The following is a 25,728-nucleotide window of genomic DNA, read 5'->3' as shown; positions in this document are numbered from 1 at the left end:
CTCTCGACTCATAGCTGAGGCTCAAAGCTGGAAAATGCTGAATTCCCATTGGCTTGTATGTTAAGCAGTCAATCAGATCACCTCGCGTACTTTCTATACTCGCGGTATTTCTAGTATCAGCCAATCAGATTACCACAGGTACTTAAGACTAGAAATCTCGGTATTCCGGGAGAAACTAAATAAAATTTGATGAAAACAAAATATGATTCCTTTCCACAAAATAAATTACTGATCAACTCACTCGTACATACATCACAAATTCCCCCATTGCACAACAACCTTCTCATGCATACATTTACGTAGTTTTCATAAAATATCACACTCTCCCTTTACATATGTCATCCATTCGCTCACTTTCTGTCCCTCCAAAAGACTCACACATCGAAAACAAGTTGAAATAACAATTTTCAAAAGTACTTTTAATTACGTTAGAAATCTATGTTGTTGTTGTTATTGTGGTCTTCAGTCCTGAGACTGGTTTGATGCAGCTCTCCATGCTACTCTAACCCGTGCAAGCTTCTTCATCTCCCAGTACCAACTGCAACCTACATCCTTCTGAATCTGCTTAGTGTAGTCATCTCTTGGTCTCCCTCTACGATCTTTACCTTCCACGCTACCCTCAAATACTAAATTGGTGATCCCTTGATGCCTCAGAACATGTCCTACCAACCGATCCCTTCTTCTTGTCAAGTTGTGCCACAAACTTCTCTTCTCCCCAATCCGATTCAATACTTCCTCATTAGTTATGTGATCTACCCATCTAATCTTCAGCATTCTTCTGTAGCACCACATTTTGAAAGCTGCTACTCTCTTCTTGTCTAAACTATTTAACGTCCATGTTTCTCTTCCATACATGGCTACACTCCATACAAATATTTTCAGATTGGGATTGGAATTATTATATTCTTCTTGAAGGGTGCGCGTATTCTTGTTCACCAGATGGTAGAGTTTTGTCAGGACTGGCTCTGCCAAGGCCGTCAGTAGTTCCAATGGAATGTTGTCTACTCCGGGGGCCTTGTTTCGTCTCAGGTCTTTCAGTGCTCTGTCAAACTCTTCACGCAGTATCGTATCCCCCACTTCATCTTCATCTACATCCTCTTCCATTTCCAGAATATTGTCCTCAAGTACATCGCTCTTGTATAGACCCTCTATATACTCCTTCCACCTTTTTGCTTTCCCTTCTTTGCTTAGAACTGGATTTCCATCTGAGCTCTTGATGTTCTCACAAGTGGTTCTCTTATCTCCAAAGGTCTCTTTAATTTTCCTGTAGGCAGTATCTATCTTACCCCTAGTGAGATAAGCCTCTACATCCTTACATTTGTCCTCTAGCCATGCCTGCTTAGCCATTTTGCACTTCCTGTCGATCTCATTTTTGAGACGTCTGTATTCCTTTTTGCCTGCTTCATTTACTGCATTTTTTATATTTTCTCCTTTCGCCAATTAAATTCAGTATTTCTTCTGTTACCCAAGGATTTCTACTAGCCCTCGTCTTTTTACCTACTTGATCCTCTGCTGCCTTCACTACTTCATCCCTCAAAGCTACCCATTCTTCTTCTACTGTATTTCTTTCCCCCATTCCTGTCAATTGCTCCCTTATGCTCTCCCTGAAACTCTGTACAACCTTTGGTTCTTTTAGTTTATCCATGTCCCATCTCCTTAAATTCCCACCTTTTTGCAGTTTCTTCAGTTTTAATCTACAGGTCATAACCAATAGATTGTGGTCAGAGTATACATCTGCCCGTGGAAATATCTTACAATTTAAAACCAGGATCCTAAATCTCTGTCTTACCATTATATAATTTATCTGATACCTTCTAGTATCTCCAGGGTTCTTCCATGTATACAACCTTCTTGAACTAAGTGTTAGCTATGATTAAATTGTGATCTGTGCAAGATTCTACCAGGTGGCTTCCTCTTTCATCTCTTTGCCCCAGTCCATATTCACCTACTACGTTTCCTTCTCTCCCTTTTCCTACTACCGAATTCCAGTCACCCATGACTATTAAATTTTCGTCACCCTTCACTATCTGAATAATTTCTTTTATTTGATCATACATTTCTTCAATTTCTTCGTCATCTGCAGAGCTAGTTGGCATATAAACTTGTACTACTGTAGTAGGTGTGGGCTTCGTATCTATCTTGGCCACAATAATGCGTTCACTATGCTGTTTGTAGTAGCTTACCCGCATTCCAATTTTCCTATTCATTATTAAACTTACTCTTGCATTACCCCTATTTGATTTTGTGTTTATAACCCTGTATTCGCCTGACCAAAAGTCTTGTTCCTCCTGCCACCGAACTTCACTAATTCCCACTATATCTAACTTTAACCTATCCATTTCCCTTTTTGAACTTTCTAACCTACCTGTCCGATTAAGGTATCTGACATTCCACGCTCCGATTCGTAGAACGCCAGTTTTCTTTCTCCTGATAACGACATCCTCTTATCTCCAAAGGTCTTTCTACATAATGAAACTAAAGAAAATTGTATCACATAAACATATCCTCTTCGTTATAGTTTCAGTTGATACTATACATCTGCATCTACATGGATACTCTGCAAATCACATTTAGGTGCCTGGCAGAGGGTTCATCGAACCACCTTCACAATTCTCTATTATTTCAATCTCGTACAGCGCGCGGGGAGAATGAACATCTATATCTTTCCGTACGTGCTCTGATTTCCCTTATTTTATCTTTGTGATCGTATCTCCATATGTAAGTCTGTGTCAACAAAATATCTTCGCATTCGGAGGAGAAAGTTGGTGATTGGAATTTCGTGATAAGATTCCGTCGCAACGAAAAACGCCTTTCTTTTAATGATGTCCATCCCAAATCCTGTATCATTTCTGTGATACTCTCTCCCACATTTCGCGATAATTCAAAACGTGCTCCCTTTCTTTGAAGTTTTTCTATGTACTCAGTCAGTCCTACCTGGTAAGGGTCCCACACCGCTCAACAGTATTCCAAAAGGGTTTGGACAAGTGTAGTGTAGGCAGACTCCTTAGTAGAGTCCTGTCAATGAAACGCAGTCTTTGGTTAGCCTTCCCCAGAACATTTTCTGTGTGTTCCTTCAATTTAAATTGTTCGTAATTGTAATACCTAGGTATTTAGTTGAATTTACGGCTTTTAGATTAGACTGATTTATCGTGTAACCGAAGTTTAACGTGTTCGTTTTAGCTCTCATGTGGATGACCTCATCTGTAAACAATCGAAGACGGCTGCTCAAATAGTCTCCCAAATCATTTGTATAGATAAGGAACAGCAAAGGGCCTATAACATTACCTTGGGGAACGCCAGATATCACTTCTGTTTTACTCGATGACTTTCCGTCAGTTACAATGAACTGTGACCTCTCTGACAGGAAATCAGAGATCCAGTCACATAAGTGAGACGATATTCCGTAAGCAAGCAATTTCACTACGAGCCGCCTGTGTGGTACAGTGTGAAAAGCTTTCCGGAAATCCAGAAATACCGAATCGATCTGAAATCCCTTGTCAATAGCACTCAGCACTTCATGTGAATAAAGAGCTACTTGTGTTTCACAAGAATGATGTTTTCTAAACCCATGTTGACTGTGCGTTAATAGACTGTTTACTTCGAGGTAATTCATTACGTTCGAACACAATATATGTTCTAATATCCTGCTGCATATCGACGTTAACGATATGGGCCTGTAATTTAGTGGAATACTCCTACTACCTTTCTTGGATATTGGTGTGGCCCGTGCAGCTTTCCAGTCTTTAGGTAAGGATCTTTCGTCGAGCGAACGGTTGTATATGATTCTTAAGTATGGAGCTTCGAGGATATTTACTTCTACGTCACTCATGTTGGCAGTTGTAGTTATAGATGAATACATTAGAGTCCCTAACTCAGATTCACAATGCCAGCACGGTTATTGTGTTTTAGGTAAAAATTCATATCTCTCAAAGTATTGAAATTATGATTTGAAATTTTAACAGTATGGTTGTATTATCCATAGAGTTTGATAAACTGAGTATGAAAAAGATAGATTAATATTTAATAGTACTTCTTCAGATTGTGTATGTAACGTACTGCACGCAGCGTTAAGCAAGTACACGGCTCGCTGGGCCCAGTAGCCGGGGTCAGCTGTGCACGTTTGATGACCATCTGCTCTCCTCCCGGCTCCACGGCAAGCTACGCTTTCAATGCAAGAAGACAACTCGGAATAATCTGCTACCTTGCAGTGAGTCAATAACAGTGGCGGTATCTACTTAGACTGGTTACAAAGAAACAGTGAAATTGCGGCGTTACAGCTATTATTAAAAAGCTGTAATATTCTTCCATCACGACGTAATGGATAAGGCTTTCTTTTCCTTTTGGATAGTTGGTATACTCTGAATATTCATCTTGATTAACTATTATTTGACTGCAGGTTCTTCTACCGCAGGCCGAAAAAAAAGAGAGATTTTGCGCAGTGCGAATTCTTGCAAATCGTTAATCTCGTTTTAGTTGGAAAACAAAGTCATGTCGTAATTAATTAAAACCGGCGTATTTCAAAAATGGTTCAAATGGCTCTGAGCGCTATGAGACTTAACACCTGACGTTATCGGTCCCCTGGACTTAGAACTACTTAAACCTAACTAACCTAAAGACATCACACACATCCATGCCCGAGGCAGGATTCGAACCTGCGACCGTAGCAGCAGCGCGGTTCCGGACTTAAGCGCCTAGAACCGCTCGGCCAAAAATAATATTACCTTCGAGTATTACTTATAATATTTCTTGACTGAATTTCTGTGCACTTAAATTCCTCGGTTGTTTTACAATGAGGTCAGAAAAGTCATGGGATACCTTCTAATATCGTTTTCGAACCTCCTTTTGACCGGCGCAGAGCAGCAACTCGAAGTGGCATGGACTCAACAAGCAGTTGGAAGACCCCTGCAGAAATTTTGAGCCATGCTGTTTCTATAGCTGTCCATAATTACGAAAGAGTTACCGGTGCAGGTTTTTTGTGCACGAACTGGCCTCTCGATTATGTCCCGTAAATGTTTGACAGGATTCATGTAAGGGTCAAATCATTTTGTCCAGAATGTCCTTCAAAGCATTTGCGAACAAGTATGTCCCAATGAGATGGTGCATTCACATCCAGAAAAATTCCATAGTTGTTTGGCAACGTGAAGTGCATGAATGGCTGCAAATGGTCTCCAAGTAGTCGAACATAACCATTTCCAGTCAATCGGTTGGACAAGAGGACCCAGTCCATCCCGTGTAAACACACCCTACGTCATGGTGGAGCCACCACCAGCTTGCACAGTACCGTGCTGACAATTTTGTCCATTGCTTCATAGAGTCTGCGCCACGCTCGAACCCTTGCATCAGCTGTTGTCGACTAAAATCGGGACTCATCTGACCAGGTCAAGGTTTTCCAGTCGTCTAGGGTCCAACTGATATGGCCAGAACCCACGAGAGGCGCTGCATGCGACGAGGTGGTGTACGGCTAGGCGCAAATTGAGAAGCGTACAGCACGTGTGACGTGACACGACAATACAGCGCGACACGCACGTGACGCAACGGGTCGCGCGGGTGCAGCGCATATTGCGACGCGTACACCATACTTCGCACGATCTTTCTCAAACGATTTTACAGAAACTATTCACTGAAAATATATGATTTTTGCCTTACTTGTAGCGTTATATGTCAGCTTCGTGACGAAGTGCCCATCACCTCGCTAATGACCATTCTTATTGCGATGTACACATTTTAGGAAGACACTATGCAAAACTCAAAAAGTTTGCAACAAAAATTAGGGGTCGCTATGATTTTGCGTTTTGTGCGTATTACACCATATGTTGCTGCGTATGAAATTTAGCTAACATGCTGAATTTTTGTTTAGACTTGGGAGGAGATCTCTATCTGCCTCCGGTCTCGAGAAAATGGATCCCATGTAGCGCGCTCACTTCCGATCTCACGCCCGCGAGAATGAAATACACGAGAGATTTTCCGAGTATCTCCTAAACCGCTCGAGACATCGAAAATGTGGCGAATGATTGCACACAAGGAGGAGAGTGTTTTGCCAATTATTAAACAAACGGAACTTTCTAATCTATGGTCAGATATCACTACTTATGCTTCTTTTTTTTTTATTTATTTCACTCCAGTGACTGTAATTTTTTAAGAGTTATCTACAGATGGCGAAACAAGAGCTTCCTAGTATGAAAATAAACATGAAATTTCTTCTTTTATGTTACTGCAAACCGATACTATGAGGTTTTTCGTAAGCCATTGAGCTCTGTGATTGCCAATTACTTGTTTAATGAGGCCCTCCGTTTAGGAATTCTGTCTCAATAGCTGCTGTGAGATGAGTTTGACAAATTACATTGTGACAAAGGAAGTACAATTAAACCAGTCACCAAGAGAAATGTGGCCTTTACTCATAAACGGTGATGCTTCTTCGAATGAGAAAAGGTTAACAACTCACACAAAAACAGATTGGCAATTCTGTTGGAATTTTGGTGGAATCCCCGTAACTCATCGTGTTTTTAACACAGAGCGACGGGAATGGAAACTTACCAAAGGATTTTATTCCCTATCTTGATCTGAGCAGTATTAAAATAGTGACGAGCGTTCCTTCAGATGGAATGATGGGCACATGCCAGATACTGTTTACTAACCTAGGGCTTACCAAACTGACGATGCGTGATCGCGAATGAAATAGTTGTTACTGGAAAAATAAACAATCGATCTGTCGCACAACACAATGGTTAGTGTATTGTCAGCAGCGAAGGATAATGCGCGCGACAGGAATGCACAAGCGAGTCATGCGTGCCTTGTGAGATTGAGTTCGAAAAACATTGTTATGAAAGTAGATCTGCCTTTGTCAGCAGCACATTTCAACAAATTAAATATATCTAATCATAACACTCTTTTAGGATATTCCTACTTTCGTAATAATACCGACCATTTTCTTCATTTGTGTAACCCGTTGTTGTATAATTAGTTTATTAATGCTGATAATGTCCATGCAACAACTGAAATGCTTTTTCTCATCACGGCGAACCAATTAAAACATTGTTATTTGTGACTGCTTTTCGACTGTTTCTAGTCTGCAATGGAAATATGTTGTTCACATGCATGTAGTACAGTGTGTCGTATTACATTATTACATCCATATCAGAGTAATCACAGTGAAACTTCTATACTTGGGATCTTGGACGCTTTTTACCACAAGAACAAATGGATCAAACCTGTGAAGATTATCCCTTTCTAAATTTTTGTAACAGATCGTACAAAAAAAAATGGTTCAAATGGCTCTGAGCACTATGGGACTCAACATCTTAGGTCATAAGTCCCCTATAACTTAGAACTACTTTAACCTAACTAACCTAAGGACATCACACACACCCATGCCCGAGGCAGGATTCGAACCTGTGACCGTAGCAGCCCGGCGGTTCCGGACTGCAGCGCCAGAACCGCACGGCCACCGCGGCCGGCAGATCGTACAGGTACGCTAGCTTATTAGGCAGCGAAAATATAACCTTGCTTTAATTTCCTCCCTTAATTATTAATCAAATGATTTTATAATATTCCTTGCTTCCTTATTCACTACCCTCTGTCCCTTCTTGCGATCTGAAAACATCGCGGAGGCATATGCTGCAATTCCAGCGGCCAATGGCTCATCAGTTACTAAAGTATACATTTTTCTTGACAGAAGAAAAACAAAACTATGCAGATATAAAAAACAGAAAAGTATAACGTGCTATCGAAGAAAGCTGGGGCGTTTAAATGGCGAAAAACGAAACACTACCCAAAAGCACGACGAGCGGCGCGAGAAACTGTGCCTCAACCACAACGCCGCGCGACCTGGCGCAGGCGCGTGTCGCGTCCCGGTCGCGTCGCGTTGCAATTTGCGCGGTCCCACTTGAACCTGTGATGTTACAAAAACGCGCGCTGCGCTGCGTCCCGCTATACGCGTCTCCATTTGCGCCTAGCCTAGCAAATGCACGCGCGTTGCACGTCTGCTGCCATAGCCACAACGCCAGATTTCGTTCGTCGTTCATCGGACATCGACTTCTGCCGTTATTTCGCCCAGTGTTGCTTCTCTGTCAGCACTGACAACTCTGCACAAACTCCGCTGCTCTAGGTCGTTAAGCTGGGCGCGGTGGCCGAGCTGTTCTAGGCGCTTCAGTCCGGAACCGCGCAACTGCTACGGTCGCAGGTTCGAATCCTGCCTCGGGCATGGTTGTGTGTGATGTCCTTAGGTTAGTTAGGTTTAAGTAGTTATAAGTTCTAGGGAACTGATGACCTCAGATGTTAAGACCCATAGTGCTCAAAGCCATTTGAACCATTTTTCGGTCGTTAAGTGAAGGCCATCAAGCACTGCAGTCTGCAGTGAGGTGTAATGCTTGAAATCTGGTATCCTCGGCACAGTGTTGACAGTGTGAATCTCGGAATATTGAGTTCTCAAATGATTTCTAAAATGATGTGTGACATGCGTCTAGCCCCAACTACTCTTCTGCATTCAAGGTCTGTTAATTCTTGTCGTGTGGCTATAATCAAGTCGTAAACCTTTTCACATGAATCATCCAAGTACAAATGCCTAGTCGACCAATGCACTGCCCTTTTATACCTTGTGTATGTGATATTACCGCCATGTGTAATGTGCATATCGCTATCACATGACTTTTGTCACATCACGGTATATATCAAAGATTAATTGGATACCTAAAATACAACTACTCAAAAATATGAGTTGTTGCTTGACATTGTCATATCGGAAGACAAGCGACCTGTTGTGTTGAAATGTGTGGATAGAACTCCTAGGTCAATACCGCTAAAACTGTTATTGTTTGCTAGTTTCAGCTCATTGACGATCCACCTTCAAATCAATAAAAATTACTTAATGTTGTGCGTATCAGCCACCGAGCATTGCACATCGTCATAATCTGTTGAACTACATCGCTCTTGCTGTCACGTATACCTTAAGATACGTTATCATGGTTACAAAATGTACAACATTAGCAATATACTGTATATCTTTGGTGCAGCCGTAATACAGCTACTTCCTTGTTCCTGAGCTGGCTGTTGTGGTCGAGCGGTTCTAGGCACTTCAGTCTGGCGCTACGGTCGCAGGTTCGAATCCTGCCTCGGGTATGGATGTGTGTGATGTCCTTAGGTAAGTTAGGTTTAAGAAGTTCTAAGTTCTAGGGGACTGATGACCTCGGATGTTAAGTCCCATAGTGCCCAGAGCCATTTGAACCGTTTCTTGAAAATGGATCGTCAATGAGCTGAAACTAGTAAACAGTAAAGGAGTTTTTGCGATATTGACCTAGGATTTTTATCCACACGTTTTCTCCAAGATATATGTTCACTCATTTCATCACTGATACCGATATAATGCCTATTCGCTTTAAAAATGGTTGAGTACATCAAACGCAATGAGTTTCTGAAAACATCGATGGCGGCAACCGAGAAAGACTTAAGCGCTAGGAGGGTACGATCAAACAGTGAACTGTTTTCGAGTGACTTCCATTGTTGTATTATTACCGCCAAGCAACTGCTTTCTAACAGTGCTTTAACATCCTCCCGCACCCCTCTCCCCCACTGACTGGCCGCGTGAATTAGTACTCCCATTCCACGGCGGTGGACGCTCTTCTCATCAAATTATTCGCTTCATGCCCCCATTTGTGGTGAGAAACTAAACGCACAGGGCACAGGACTTTCAGGTGTGTACACAGAACCCATCTACGTTGTCGTCAATGAATAAGAAGTACGAAGTAATTTGTGGGGTTATCTATAGTAAATTATCTTATTTGTAGTAGGTTATCTTGTTGCCGTTCGTGCTCACATAGCGATTGCTTACCGATGCTGTACTTCTCTTGTACGTGTGTTCAAAGTGACCGACAAACGGCTGAGGCTGCACGGCGAAGAAAACTCTGAGTAACTGTTGATTATCCATGTTGAAGTATGTTTATCCATGTTTACATATCTTGTTGACAAAAAACTCAAGAACGTTGGAATCTATTATTGCTAGCCAGAAGTTGGTACTTTACATGAACAGAACGGTGCATTTGAATACAGATGTATCGGTGTACCAACATTGGTAATAATAAATTATAAGGAAATGCTCATCTAATGATTGAAATTCTACGTCACTTTTTATGTCCTAAATTTTAAGTCTTTGTCTCGCCAGTTTTTCTGATAACCAGTCCCTAAGAGCTGATGATTTTCTTTTAATTGGAACTGACAACTCTAACCAGGACCTCTAATGTTGTCAGTATATATAAAATATCTATAATTTACGCTCAGCAATAATGTCCGACGATGCTTTCGCCTGCTGGGAAGTATTATCCGCCAGATGGCTGTGAAGAAATGAAGATTGACTAGGACAGTATTTCAACTCGGTGTAATGAATGACACCTTCAAAAAATGTCGATAAGTCTAAGATAACGTCCATAACAAACAAAAAACACACTGCAGTGTTAAATTGCTAGGTTAGTGCGTAACTTGTGGAACGTAGCACATCCTATAATTTCCAGACGTGTCATTATGAAGTTATGTAAAACGGATAAGGAATGGAATACAAACTTGTTTGGTGTTGTGTGTATCCATCCTAATTCCCATGCGGATCGAGTCGGAAGATTGCAACAATATCTTTGGGCGATGTGACTGTGGAGGGGGCAGCAGTTGGTATACAAACAACGGAGCAGCAAGTGAAAGTATCCGAGAACGCTTGTGACAGTGAGTGAGTATGGTCTGTGTTCCGCCTTTGTGCTTATTTGTGAACAGTGGAGCAAGAACAATGAATTTGAATTAAAATTGTAAACCGTCGATCTCTGTTATTTGTGTGAGTGCCTCTCCCAACAACTACGTGTTACTGACTATGCGATGGGAGACAGCAAGTACCAGCTTGCCTTTAGTTTTTCAGCGACGTGACGCAAAAACCTACAGGTAAATGCTTTCAGCGCGAATTTAACAGTTTATGGATCAGTTACGACCTTTACCTGCAAAGTACAGCAAAAATACATGTCAGCAATGATGGCGAAATTTACGCCTTTGAATAAGTCGCCGTCGAAGAAACCAATAGTCGCATAACGTCCGCTTGCAACTTGTTTTGAGAAAGTGAAGAGCATCTCTTAAAGATACCGCATACAAAGTGCAAGGGCGACGTATCCTAGAGTAGAAATCCAGTAATTGGTCCGTTACCAAGTATGTCTGCCAGCAGACGACGTAATCCAGAGGTGCTAACTAGGTGGTGCAGCCCATGTGAAAACTTGAATCTGAATTATTAGAAGAACGATGGCGTCGATTTCTTATCCTGTGGGTAAACAGAGTAGCAGTACACGACGTCCGGCTGCCTCTGATATAGAGGAGTGTTCAATAAGAGCTTTGATCAGTGACATAGGAAACATGTGACAAACGCCGTAAGCAGTATGGTGACTATAACGAGATATACTTTCGAGTTTTTCAAACGGGCTGAGGTACAGGTCAGTCTGAGACCACAACAAACTTTTTTTTTAGTATCACATTCGCTAGCTTCGCCAACTCAAAACCAAACTGCTACCTTCCAACCAAACCTATACCTCGGCTAAGCTGTAGATCAATGAATTACCACAAGCAGTTTTATTTTATTTATGTGCCTTCAAATTCGTTGGCTTTGCCAACTAACAACAAAACTGTGACTATATGCACCGCAATTTGGCAACCAGTGTTTTAACTAACACATTCCTTCTGTCAAGTAGATATTGACATCCGCTAAACTATCACTAAGCTTCTGAAGGTAACAAATTAATTTGTCGAAACTGGTAAAGCATAACAACATTAATTAGCAACTGATGACTGAAATTTAACCTGATAAAAAGGACAAGATGAGTCCGAATAAAACCAGTTTAGCATGTTGGCTTTTTTCACTTTATGCTCGTTCTTGTATAGGCAGCTGGGAGAGTAGGAGGACTGTTCACACGACGGAATGTAGTTAAAATGAAACTTCGCAATAATCTGAGTTCTGAAAAGCTGAATGCTATTCTTGTGGTACAAGCAGGGCTTCGACGCAACAGTAGGATTACATGCTTCCACCTTTAATTGTTAACAAAACTGCAACAATCGCCGTATGTAGGACAGTCTACGTTACTACAATGCACAGATGATTTAATTGAAATAATACTAAATGTAAGTTTCATGAACTCAAATTAATCTTCAAATTAGCATGCGTAGGTAGTGATGCATATCATCTGTTATGCTACTAAAATGCAGATCCATTGTTTCCATGGTACCAGGCATATTTAATTCAAAAAGTTTTACATTCGCAGTTAACTGTATTACTGTGCTGCCCTGCAGATTTCAGATTAAAAACTTAAACATAAATTCATGCTGCTCTGTTACACAGTATAATTATTGCAAAAATGAAACTGCATAATATTACACCTTGTTGTATTTCAACTTTTTTGTGGCTTTTTTTTATGAGCACTTTTAGCTTATTCATTCTTTATCGACAACACTAATTTCTTAGGATCTAGCTTGATAAGTTAAAATAGAGCCAAAACATGGGTAAGCTAATTAAAACGCCCAGTTCAGTTTGTTATGCCCTTTAATGCATCTCTGTTTGTGTTGACCTGAAGCCTTGACTTATTCTGCATTTTATCTATCCTTGTGTACTATGGATTTATCTCCTGTGACAGTGTGATTAAAACAAAAGAGTTTGTCCGACAACAAGAATATTGTGTGAATAGGGAACCGTACTTCTTGCAGAAGCCCTTTTGAACATCTTGAAATTCTTACACTCCGTTCCAATACATTTGCTTCTTACTGTTTGTTTCTCACAATAAAAGTAATTTTCAAACTAGACAATGACTTACACAGTGACAATAGGAGTAAAATGAAATCATCAATCCAAAGATTGTTTTGAACACCACATTGCTTTACTAGACGTGGTCCTGTTTTTTTCTAACATACATGAACTTTTATTTAGACATTTAGCAGTTACTTTGGTACACAACAATGTGTTCTGTGATATTAAAAAAAAATCGTTTTGTGCTGTCCGATACAGATCTTTCGCTTTTAAAGTCTTTTATTTGACGAGTGTCCTTTGCCCCCCCCCCCCATGACCTTAATTGAAATTTGTTGTGACAAAAACATTCCTCTGGGGTTAATGGTTCGGATGATAAGTGTGTTGGCCACCCATAAATGGCGATAGCTGACGCGATAATGAAGCTTATTTGGAACGGCAAAGGGTACATTTATGGTATTTTATTACTTTGTGTCTTATAATGCAACAGGAGAGCAAAACTTTTCAGTTGCACAGCATATGGTGGCAGCTGATTCAAAAGTTAGTGTTATTGCTATTTACCTATTTATACATTTCATTTAGAAAAATAAGGGACGTTGCATTTCGATGTTCAGAGAGAAGCCAAAAGAAAAAAAGACTCAAACCATTACAACGAAATTAAGTTTAGAAATGGTGTGCGCGTGCACGAGAGAGAGAGAGAGAGAGAGACGCGCGAGCACATTCTTCCAACTAGCAGCGCTCTTACCAAAGCTTACTCTGTTAAATTCAGATTGCGTAAGCGTTAATGGCATTAAGCGGTATAATGATGTTTGTTATTAATACAGTACACAGTTCCAATTTCACGATGCATTTGTCTTTTGTTAATGCGTACCTTGACTAGTTCCACACCCTTGAAAGTTCTCCTCGTCAAGAGATCTACGAAAGACGATGAATGAGTCAGTTAATATATGAAGGTAAATGTACGCATGAAGGAAGGAAAGAAAGGAAGGAAGGGTTCTTTTTATTTCGTTGAATGGTCTTTATTTATTGTTATGTTTCTGCACAGGTGAATTTGAACATCAAAACTGCGTAAGAGATTAGAAATATCCAAAAAGCAGTAGTTCTCAACTTTTACACGATTTCGTTCTTCTCCCATTGTAATACACTCATAAATAAACGAAAAAATATTTCGACGGTGACAGGACTCGAACCTGCAATCTTCAGATCCGAAGTCCGACGCCTTATCCATTTCTTTAAATTTTTTGTGATTTTTTATTGACGAAAAACGGTAACAATAATGGCTACAATGAAATGACATAAATAAGGTGACAGATAATTGCAGTCATAAATTACAGCATTCAAAAAATGAGTCTTTAGCAGTAGCACAATTTAGCACCTCCACTGTCACCTTCAGCTGGTGTCAGTTCAGCAGCACATTTTCTTCTTCTGCAGCCGGTTCCTCATCATCACTTCCCAGACCCAGATTAATCATTCAGTAACTCCTTGACGTGTGTTCCTTCCAGGGTAAATCACACGGACAGAAGAGAAGTCCCGAACAGCGACATCGCAAAATATTTCACTGCCTTGTTACTTTTATCAGTTCCAGCCTTCTAAACCCATCTGTAGGGAGTTGAAGATTTTTCTTTATATCAGACACCAGATGTTTGTCGCCACATTCTTGTATCTGCTGTACTACTGATTTATTTTTCATGTGTGACTTGCAGGGGAGGTTAGGGTCGGGAACGTGACGCAGTCCATTCCCTCTCTACTAGGAATCCAGTTCCTAACCTATACCCATTCGGTTGAAGACAATTCGGAGCATGTTACCATATTTCTTATTCTGATTCTGATATTTGAGTATTTTCTCGAAATAATTTTCCATATGCATCTTGTATTCAATATGTTCATCGCTCCCAATATTGTTAAAAACATAACTTGTATATTTGCCCATTAACCAAATCACTGCGTTATTTTTTGCCTGAGGGTAGTAACTTTCCTCTAGTCTGAAGAAAGTGTTAGTCGGTACATTGTTTGCTGAAGTTCTTGTTATTTGAGCAATTTTCTCCCTGGTCCACCTCCAGTTGATAATCCGATCTCCACAAGTGTAACGATGAGGCACACTATCAACGAGGTTGCATTTGCTGCAGAGGTTTGTGTCACTTAAACCAATGGCAAAGAGACGCTCATTAGTGCTTATGATGTTATTGACTACCTTATACCATGCTGTTCTCACGTCAGACGAAAGAACATCACTACTGATATTTTTCCAGACAACATTCCATGCTATTCTAGCATATTTGGTTTCTATGTTATTTTTCCTTTCATGTTCCCGTCTTTCAGCTAAAATCGCCTTTGCTGTAACGTTTTTGGAGTTTAAAATCTTTTTGCTGAGATAACTTAGTTCAAGATAATACTCCCTAATGTGTTTCAGCTTAAAACTTATTTTTTGTATATTTACCGGCGGCTCTACACTTTCTGGCCTGACAATATCGTATAGTTTTGCTGTAATGCACCCTGGATCATTACACATTATGCTCCATGTTCGTTTGACATACAATGCCATCGCTTTAGACTTGATGTCGCTTAGACCCATTCCTCCATTGCTTGGATCCAAAACTGCTGTCTTCACCGGCACTCGAAACAATTCCCCTTTCCACAAGAACTTTGCTAAGGTGGACATGATCGTCTTCGCCACCATTGATGGAATGGGAAGAACCTGTGCTATGTAGTAGGCCTTGGATAAAATATACATGTTGATAAACAGTATTCTCTGGAACTGGTCTATGCTACGTTGACAGTTTTCAATCAAAGCTCCCTTATTTTTCTTGCCACCTCCCGCCAATTTATTGCTATCATTTTTAAAAGGGACGTTGTCAATGCCATTCCAAGAGCTTTGTGTTCATTAACATGGTTCGCCCACTCAATGCGTAAGTTAGCAAGCCGCTTTATATTTAGAAATTTACTTTTTATTTTCATTTACCCTCGCACCTGATGCGGAACAGTATTTTGCAAGTATCATCTCTAGTTGTGTCACATCTGTTTGGTCTCTGATGATTACGCCGACATCGTCCGCGTAAGCACCTACCACGGTCTTTGTTCCTTGAATGGTAATGCCTGTCAGCCTGTTCTGTAGCTGTCTCAAGAAAGGTTCCAGCGATATAACGAACAGGAGCATGGATAAGGGGCTTCCTTGGGTAACACCCCTTTTTATTTCAATTTTTTTTGTCAGTTGACAGTTAACGGAGATTTGTGCAGTAACACCCATTGCCATGTTCTTCACGATGTAGATGGTTTTTGGCAGGAAGTCCATTCGGTGCATTGTCTCTATCAAATATTTGTGATTAATTTGATCAAATGCTTTATGGAAGTCTATGAAAAGAAGTCCACATTTACTTGCCTGCGCTAGCGCAATGACATCGCGATACAAAACCGCAGTTTGTAAAATCGTCCTTCTAAAAGCACAAGTCTGCTGTTGGCCTATGATGTCAGCGGTGCATGGTGTAAAGCGCTTCTTAATTACTCGAGCTATAGTTTTATAATCTGAATTTAAAAGCGAAATCGGCCGTAGATTGTTTATTTTTTTGCAGTCTCTGTTCTTCGGGATCAACACGATTTTACATTGTTTGAACTGAGCAGGCACTGGCTTTTCTTGTAAGACTTCATTGACAATTTCGGTGAGTTTTTCTCCTATTAGGGTCCAATATAGTTTATAGAATTCAATGGGCAGTCCGTCAGGTCCTGGGGATTTTCTAGCAGGGGAGCTGCACACGATTTCTAATACATCTTCCTTGGTGATGTCCGAAGAAATGTTCTAGTCATCATCTCGCGATATTCGTGGAAGATATGTACCAAAGAGCTCATCGTATTCTTCTTCGTTTGTTTCCCCTGACGCATACGTACGTTCATAGTACGCTGAGATCTCTTTAATTATTTCCTTCTGGGTGGTGATTATGGTACCATCATCTATTTGAAGTTCATCCATGAAACTACTTCTTCCATTCTTGGCGTGTCTGACAAGGTGGTACAATGCAGCAGTCTCATCTTCAGCGACTGACATTGCTTTGGATTTTATCCTAAGTCCCTCCAGTTCCTTACGTTTCAGACTTATTAACTTTGCTTTTATTTTCTTGAAGTCTTTTAATCTTGTAGGAATTGGATCTGTCTGATCGTAGAGGTCCCTGAGCACGCTGTAGTAGAATTCTACAGTCTGTTTCCTTTCTCTGGCCATATCTATACTAATTTATATACTACATTTATTCCAATACCTCGCCCCGATCCTAATTTATCAACGTCATGTACGGGGATGCCTTCTCTAACTAAAATGGCCGTGCCAACATTCGTTTCAGTGGAAATATTGTAAAAATCAACGTAATTGGAAAATTTTAATTGTGGGAATACCACTTCCTGTAGGAGAGCAATATCCGTCGCTGACTCATACAGTAACTGTTTCAGAACAGCTATTTTAACATCCGACTGTATCCTATTAATGTTTAACGTGGTAACCGTATATGACTGTAACATAGGGGAGTGACCTATCATTTCATGCCGGCCGCGGTGGTCTCGCGGTTCTAGGCGCGCCGTCCGGAACCGTGCGACTGCTACGGTCGCAGGATCGAATCCTGCCTCGGGCATGGATGTGTGTGGTGTCCTTAGGTTTAAGTAGTTCTAAGTTCTAGGGGACTAATGACCACAGCAGTTGAGTCCCATAGTGCTCAGAGCCATTTTTTTATCATTTCATGCCACTCCATGCCAGATACTTCCTGAGAATCTGACTGGAGACCACCTTCACGGTTTGCATTAGAATCTTTCTTTTTTACTTTTCTTGCAGTTTGCATTGACACTGGCCTGCACCGAATGTCTGCTCCCCCTCCTCCCCCCCCCTCCCCCCCCCCCCCCCCCCCCCGAGTAGTTTTCCACGAGGGCGGTGTCGGTGAATCCGAGGGGCAATCTCGTCTGCTAAAGGCGGCGCAGAAGCAGTTTGCAAACATTCTTCCAATGCCCCGTCACTTCTATGATCACTTTCGTTTGCTGTTTGTGTGTTGTTGCTGTAAAACTCCGCTTCTTCGTCTTGGTATTTGGGCTGTGACGTCGCCTGTTGTTGACAATCACTCCTTACTACCTCGTCATGTTTGCTTCCAGTTGCATCCGCGAGTGAATCTGTCTGCATTGGTTGACGTACGGGTTGTGCAGCGCGGGGTTGTGGCGTCACCAAGAGCAGCGCATTGCCATCTATTGGTGCGTCCAGCGCTACAGAATGGGACTGTGATGTCACTTCGACCTGTTCGGGTGATGGTGGCGTACTCGATTTGTCTACTGATGTACTTGACTCAGAGATCGAATCTATGCTGACAATATTGTCTGAAACAGTTTCCAAGTTCGACGTCTCTTGTTAGTGGCTATACTACTTTCTCCAGCGGGATTCTATACAGTATCTTTCCTGAGTAAAGGTGGAAATGCTTCAAGAGTATTTTGTAGCCTGTCGTCTACATTCCCCGTAATACTGGAAACTTCACCGCCCGTCATCTGATTTTCAGTCACAATATCAGCCAGTGTTAACCTTTTACGCTGTTGTAAATTATTCTGCAATACAAACACCTTTTTTGGACAGTTTTGCCGGAGATGCCCACTTTCATTACATATATGACCAGTCAAAGTCTGTCCATTGTATATAACGTGCGCTTTGTAGCCACAAACCAGAATATGAGATGGAATGTTTTGTTTGACATGCATATCGACAGAACGAACACCACTAAAACGTTGCAATCTATGCTGGCTTGACCATCCTTCATTACTAATTTGCCTGATGTCACCGTATTTAGATAATGCGTCTTTTAAGTAGCAGTTTTCTACCTCAGGGGGCAAGTTAAATACTCTGACTTGTTTAAAATCAACATCAGCATTTGAAATGGTAACTGTACTCACCGAATAATCGCGATGGCGGAATTCAACTTTTCTTTCAAATTTCTGCAAAATCCCTTCCAGCACCAACGGGGAAAGCAGCTTCACAAAAAAGCAGCATTGCTCCAAGTCGTAATAAGCAGTGTGCGTCTGATCCGAAGTAATGTCAATAACGTCAACGATCCAGTCATGAATTTCTAGTGAACTTGGTTGAACATTACGGGTTGCTTTGTCAAATTCAAATCTTAGGGTAAGCTTTCTGGGAAACATGGTTGCCATGTGAGCAGTTAACAGCTCGCGAAAACAAGGAAACTAAAATGCTGCATCACCACAATCACAATTTTACACAACACTGTAACGCAGATTCATAAAACCAAAACAAGCGCCACAGCGCGTCCGCTCAGGACGGCCGCAAAAGCCGATATTCTGGTCCCAGATAAACGAAACTTTTGTGTAATTGCTTGTCAAAAGGCTATGAACGATAAAGGACGCCGTTCAAAGCATAACTGTCTGTAATACAACTATCTTTTTAAATTATTTCACAATGCGAACCAAACTGCGATCTCTGTTTGAGCATCAAATAGTGCGTAAGAGATTAGAAACATCAAAAAATGCTGAAGTTATCAACTTTTACATGATTTCGTTCTTCTTCCATTGTAATACACCCATAAATAAACGAAAAAATATTTCGACCGTGACAGGACTCGAACCTGCAATCTTCGGATCCGAAGTCCGACGCCTTATCCATTAGGCCACACGGTCAGATGAAGTTATTATGCTACAGTACTGTATTTGTTCCAGAAAATACTCAAGCTTTAATTCTGTTTTTAAAGTTATTATAAAGATGAAATGTCTGAACCGAAGTACATTTGCATCAAAACTCTTTTCGAACACGTCATGCGATATTCACACTGTTATGAGTAACAGGGTGTTCCAAGAGATTAAATTAGTTAATTTATCAAGTTTCAAAGTCAGACTGACTGCTTATTTAACTGATTACTGCGTTTTCAACTTGAGAAATTCAGGAAGCAACCCATATAAAATTTTAAGGCAGCGTGGCGACTGTCTAAAATTTCACTTTAATTTTAGAAAGTCATCTTACATAAACTGTGTACAAAACGTTTACAGTAATAAGATAAATTGAACTGCACCTCGCGGTAACGTACTTCCAATAGGCTATCCATAGTGTCTTTCGATTGTATTTAATAATTAGTTGTTTCATGTCTTCAGAATTTATTTTTGTATCCAGTTATATGAGAAAATAGCTAAGTGACTTATTACATAAAGATCTGTATTGTACAAAGTAAATTCATATTTTGCTCTCAAATTGTAAACAAAATGTTGATTTCCTGTCAGATAGTACTGATGGAAGGCATCCAGATTGTTGATGTGCAGTTTTTGATTAGTATTTGCCACAGCAAAATTCCCTTCGAAGACTGAAGGACGAAGTTTCTGTGATGTTCAGAAGTTTGTTTAATCTGGGGAAAGTGTCACAGTGATACTGAAGGAACTGAACGGAAGATAGACATAAACTATCCCGAGAAATGCTATTAACAAAGTTTCACGAACCGGCTTTAAATGATCGCTCTAGGAATATCCTACTATCCTCTACGTATCACTTACAAAGGGATCGTGAGGATGAGATTAGAATAATTACTGCACGCACACGGGCATTCAATCTATCTTTCTTCACGCGCTCCATACGTGAATGGAACGGGAAGAAACCCTAATAATTGGTACAATTCGACATACCCTCTGCCATGCACTTCACGGGGGTTTGCACAGTATAGACGTAGACGTAGATGTATCTGTAAAACCCCTGCAGGCTTGCAGGATAAAACTGGTATTCAATTACTTATCTCAGAACGATTGTCAAATGTTGACAATAAAATAACCTGACCACTTAGGTACAGACTGTAACAATAGCAGTAAGAATAAAACATTAAAATGATGGAACGTAATGTAATAATATTAATAATAATAATCATAATCTATTTGACAGACGCATCATGTAGACTGGTACAAGACACTCTAAATAAGAACCACACAGCTCAATGAACTAAAACAAAATGAGAAACAAATGAACAATTTTATTTGTTTGTAAATAAAAATGCCTTCTCTTGCTGCACTGTATTTTATTCTGCCAAACGTGTTTGCATTTTTTCTCTATAAAGCATCATCAGTGGGATCTATAATTTTCTCTATAAAGCATCATCAGTGGGATCTATAATGATACAGTTACGATACACTTTTATTTTGATATGTATTATTTATAGATCATAAAATTTGATTCCCCAGTCTCTTGTTGTCTGACAGCTTCTGGTATCAGGTGAGGCTGAAGTGTAAAAGATGTGAGAAAAGTGTATGTAATAACAATAAAAACAAGAAAACACATCATTGATGCACAACACAACACAACGCCACCACTCCTGTCGAAAAAGTCTCAAAATTAATAACTCTCTAAGCAAATTCTTCCTATTAATTTTAAGTTGATATTGTGTCAAACAATAAAAACGAATAAATGCAAAGCCTACCTGCTCCAGTACACTTTCACAATTAATGTAATTTCATGTGAGCAATCACTATAAAACATACAACGCACAAGCTGAAGTTTTTTATGTGCAAAATAAGAAAGAAGTCCATGAATGTTGTATAATATTTTTGCTGTAATAACTCGAAGTCCACAGAAATAACACATAGGTGTTGAAACATGTTTGGGTAATAGACCAAAGAACAACATTGTTTTTTGCAGAAGGCAGAGTTTAAAATCCAGAATACCCTCTTGTCACTACACGTTGTAGAATGCAGAGATAACTTCTGGCGCAAGGAATACCGTCACTGGAATCATGAAGTTTGGGAAACGATCACCTGTAGTGATGGGTAGCCTGTGGCAGACTACAAGCTCATCGATAACCACGCAGAGCAATGCATTCCGCTTGCAGGAAGGAAACGGCTCATAAAAGTGGTGGAAGTATTTCCGTGTGGGGCAGTTTCACGTGGAATGAAACGGCACCCTGAAGGCGTTAAGCCGAGTTCACACAGGCGACAAAAGTATCGCCACTGCTAATGGCGAACTGCAGTTGCTTTGTAGTTGCATGTGTGAACTCCTAGTTTTCGGTGACGCCATTTAAGAAACGCAATTTTTGTCACGCCTCAAAAAGTTAAACTTGGTTCTACTTTGTTGCGCCATTTTGCCTTCTCCACAATCGAATGTACCTTTGTAGTGCGTATTCGTTCGCAGATAGTGCTTTTTGTTTGTGCATTTGCTATTAATATGTCGAAAAAGTGGTCAACGGCGACAATTATGAGATTCTTGGAGGTGTATCTAGAACGAGAATGCCTTTGGAACCACAAAAGCGAATCATACAAAGACAGAAATTTGAGAGATGCTGCATTAATTGAAATAGTAAACAGCATGCGTGAATATGTACCTGGAATTGATGTAGCTACAACAAAATTAAAAATTCGAAGCATTCGAAATGCTTGCATGATGAACATAAAAAAGTACTGAAATCACTTATAGAGTGGTGCGTCTACAGACGATATTTATAAACTCAGCCTTGCTTGGTTTGAAGCTGCAGACTGGTTCTTAAAACATGTAGCCGAGACAAGAGAGACGAGAAACACTTTGCTAAGTAATATTTTATATTTCTTATGTTTCCAAAACATGTTATTTAGTAATATGTACAGCTGTTAAATCAGCTGAGACAGGTGACGCCATTTTGCAAACTGCGCAATTACGAAGAATTTGTGGCGTCCTGTGTGAACGGTAGCTCATAGCGCCACTCCAGAATGACTTGATTAGTGGCGATACATTCGTTGGGTGTGTGAACCCAGCTTTACTCATACTGATGCAACAAAATCACGTTGTGACCACCGCCCAGGCATCCCTGCGACGTTTCTGCCACGGCAACTACGCCGCTGCACTTAGCATGTCAACGTACAGACAGGAACTAAATCCTTATTAAACGATTTTAATGAAGTGATTCAGTAAAATTGCTTTTCTTTCATATGTTGCAGCCTCACATCGCTAAATGGCAATCAACTAGCTATCTTTTCATTGTTAGTGACAGTTACTATAACGTTTCGGATTTAACTAACCCATCTGTCGACTATTGCATTGAAAAATGTCGTTATTGGCTACAGTACATCTGGTGCACTGTACGTTATATTGAGAAATGTAGCTATCACATCTAAGTTACTTTTAAAATTGAAAGCAGAGACACAGTTTCCAATGTAGACAAGAAATATTTTAAAGACTTCCTCACACTGATAGGGTTTGACTGCTGGCGAAATTTACTGCGATGGTATAAAAGCACGGAAGCTTTCATTCCACTGAGGTTTCATCAGCGATATTTGGTGCGGCAGCACCACAGCTGAGACACTTGTGGTCATGGTGAAATATCCTCTGCAGTTATCGTCCACGAGACCACACAGTTATGTTACACTGCTCAACAATATTTTGTCACAGAACATACAACTATTTTCTTTATTACAGTTGTTGAGTCGGTATTCAAACATGAACTAAGTTTCTACATACACACAATTTTCCTTCGACCCATTACCTCATGTCTATAGAACTCCTTGGAAACACTTCACTTTTGTTATAATGATGACAATTTAATGATTCTGCATGTGTAACTGTTGAAAAACATACGCATTGTTTACAAGAAATTCTCATACATGACCCTTAATTCAGTAATCCATCACCTGAAATTGACGGAGGTTTAGCAACATTCCTGATTAGATGGGTCAAATGCTTTGTATCCCTGTAAAAAGTAGAACTTCTTTTTAAAATTCAATGTAGAGTTGGCTCCTAGAGTAAACCTCAATCCTCTTGTAAAGAACTGATACAAACTTCATTCTGGATATAAGTGGTGACCAGGACAAGAAACAGTCTCCGAACGTACAAGCTGTGTAATGTCAGTCATGCGACCAAACTGCCGCCTGAGAGATCGATCTGCCGGATGCGATTCTCTCGATAAACGGAACAGAAGAACGGCAGTGCTGGCCAAAGAGTACACAGCCAGTCGCAGGGTTTACGCTCGCCGCTAGGCCACTTCATGTACAGCAGGAGTGTAGTGCAGTTGTATCAGTCTACAGTTCGTATCTGCGCTCAGTGGTCAGCCAGCGCCGATGTTAGTCATCGGCTTCAGCTCAGTCATTGCTGCCATCAAGTCTTTTTGTAGCTCCGTTCCAAGTTTGTCTTCAAATTCACCCGATTCGACATTCAAGATTACGAGTTATTAATTCGTCACTGCAAGATTTGTGACTTGTAAATTATGTCATTCAACCAACTGATCATGGACTACAGCAAAGTTAAGGTATAAATACTTTCTTATTTTGTACTCCTGCTAATTCCGTTTTCCTGTCGTAGCTGCCAAGCAGTCTTGGCATAGTAGAACCCACGTTTCCACCTCCTTGGCTACCTCATATTTGCCACCTCATGTTGATGGATTCGATTACGGTAGATGATCGAGAGCCATCATGCTGTTTCACATGTAGGTAGGTAAAACGAATCATACCTGCCGTTCTTTTTGCTATTACGTTCATTTGCAGAAGATCACCAGATGGCCCTACAGGTTGTCATTTTCGCTTCACAAAAATTGTTGGAATCGCATCAAAGCAAACTAGATCTTGGTCTCTGTACCAACGTATCATTTGCCATGACATCTATTTGTCACTGTGAACAAATATCGGCACATGTGATTCCTTAGAAGTTACAGTGAGTACAACAAGAAGCGAGTGACGAGTACATGCAATACAGAAGGATTTCTACATGCTAATGCAACATTTCATAACCCACACTCTCCACAGATTTAGAAAAAAGTCACAGTTATACAGAAACGTGGCCTAACAGGATTGAATTACTGCTCATACTGAAAAATTAATATTATTAACCGTAATAGTAAATGAAGAACCGATAATGGATCGACTCATTTATGTGGGAGACGTTTCGGCATCGGAAAAAAACATGTGAGTAATTTGAAAGGTTCGCAATCAACGTTGAGGACTTTTTCATGACGGAAATTTAGAAAGATACCAATACCCAGAAAGTATGGTCATGCAACACGTTAATCTAGATGAGAAATGGCATTGTATTTAGTTCAGAATGACCTGTGACTACTTGAAATGAAAATATAATTAAACACATTGTAACTTTAATATGAGAGAACTTCATTATGTTATGTCACTTTAAATATCTATTCCATCATGTAGTCGAAAGCTGGATTGATTATTTGCAAATAATACCAATAAAAGAAAACGCAGTTCTACATGTTCATATCTTCCAATGTATTTTTTTTTTCTTTCGTGTTATGTCCCTGAACGTAAAGTGCTAATACTTGAAGTTAGCAGAGATGAACTAAATAAAGTAAGAGAGCAAGTGATATGCTGTTCTTTCAATTTGAGCTCCATCATTGATTTTCCTACTCGGATAACAAAGAACAGCAGTACATTGATAGATAACTTTTTTATAGACCAAGATAAGTTTTAGGACACAAATGCTTATCCTGTTGAGAATGGTCTTTCAGATCATGGTGCGCAGCTAGTTACAGTATATGACATAGCTCTATGCAGTATATCAAATCAGAATTTCAAAGCAGTGCGTTCAATTAACAATATAAATACTGTAAACTTTAGGGAACACCTAAAGCAGCTAGACTGGGATGAAGTGTATATGGAACACGATGCAAACTTGAAATATAACTTATTTAACGATACATTTTTAAGGGTATTTCAAAATTGTTTTCCCAAGAAAATAGTTAAACATAATTCCAAGAAAACATATAAAAAACCTTGGCTAACTAAAGGAATAAGAATATCTTGCAACCATAAAAGAGAACTGTATCTAACAGCAAGAGGTAGTACTGACCCTGAAATTGTTCAATATTATAAAAACTATTGTGCGGTACTAAGAAAAGTTATTAAAAAGTCCAGAAGCATGTGTATCATGTCTGAGATCAGTAACTCTGATAATAAAATTAAAACAATTTGTAATATTATTGAAAGGGAAACAGGGCAACCAAGAGCACAGGAAGACTTTAGTGCCATAAAACTGAATGACAAGTGTACTAACAAACAATCAGAAATTGGAAATATTTTCA

The 25,728-nt window shown here is 40.1% G+C and overlaps 1 protein-coding gene and 1 non-coding gene across 2 annotated transcripts in view; one reads left to right on the top strand and one right to left on the bottom strand.

The window, feature by feature from the left end:
* LOC126335975 (sodium channel protein Nach-like) overlaps window positions 1-25,728 on the top strand; it is a 212,351-nt gene that overhangs the window by 84,062 nt on the left and 102,561 nt on the right. The window lies entirely within an intron of this gene.
* On the bottom strand, window positions 19,312-19,384 carry Trnar-ucg (transfer RNA arginine (anticodon UCG)). The gene has a single exon. It is a non-coding gene; the product is annotated as a tRNA-Arg (tRNA).

This window comes from Schistocerca gregaria, chromosome 2 (genome assembly GCF_023897955.1).
Source record: "Schistocerca gregaria isolate iqSchGreg1 chromosome 2, iqSchGreg1.2, whole genome shotgun sequence".
In the NCBI taxonomy this organism is placed as follows: Eukaryota; Metazoa; Arthropoda; class Insecta; order Orthoptera; family Acrididae; genus Schistocerca; species Schistocerca gregaria.
Note: the sequence above shows the minus strand (reverse complement) of the source record. Positions and strands in the feature narration are given on the sequence as shown.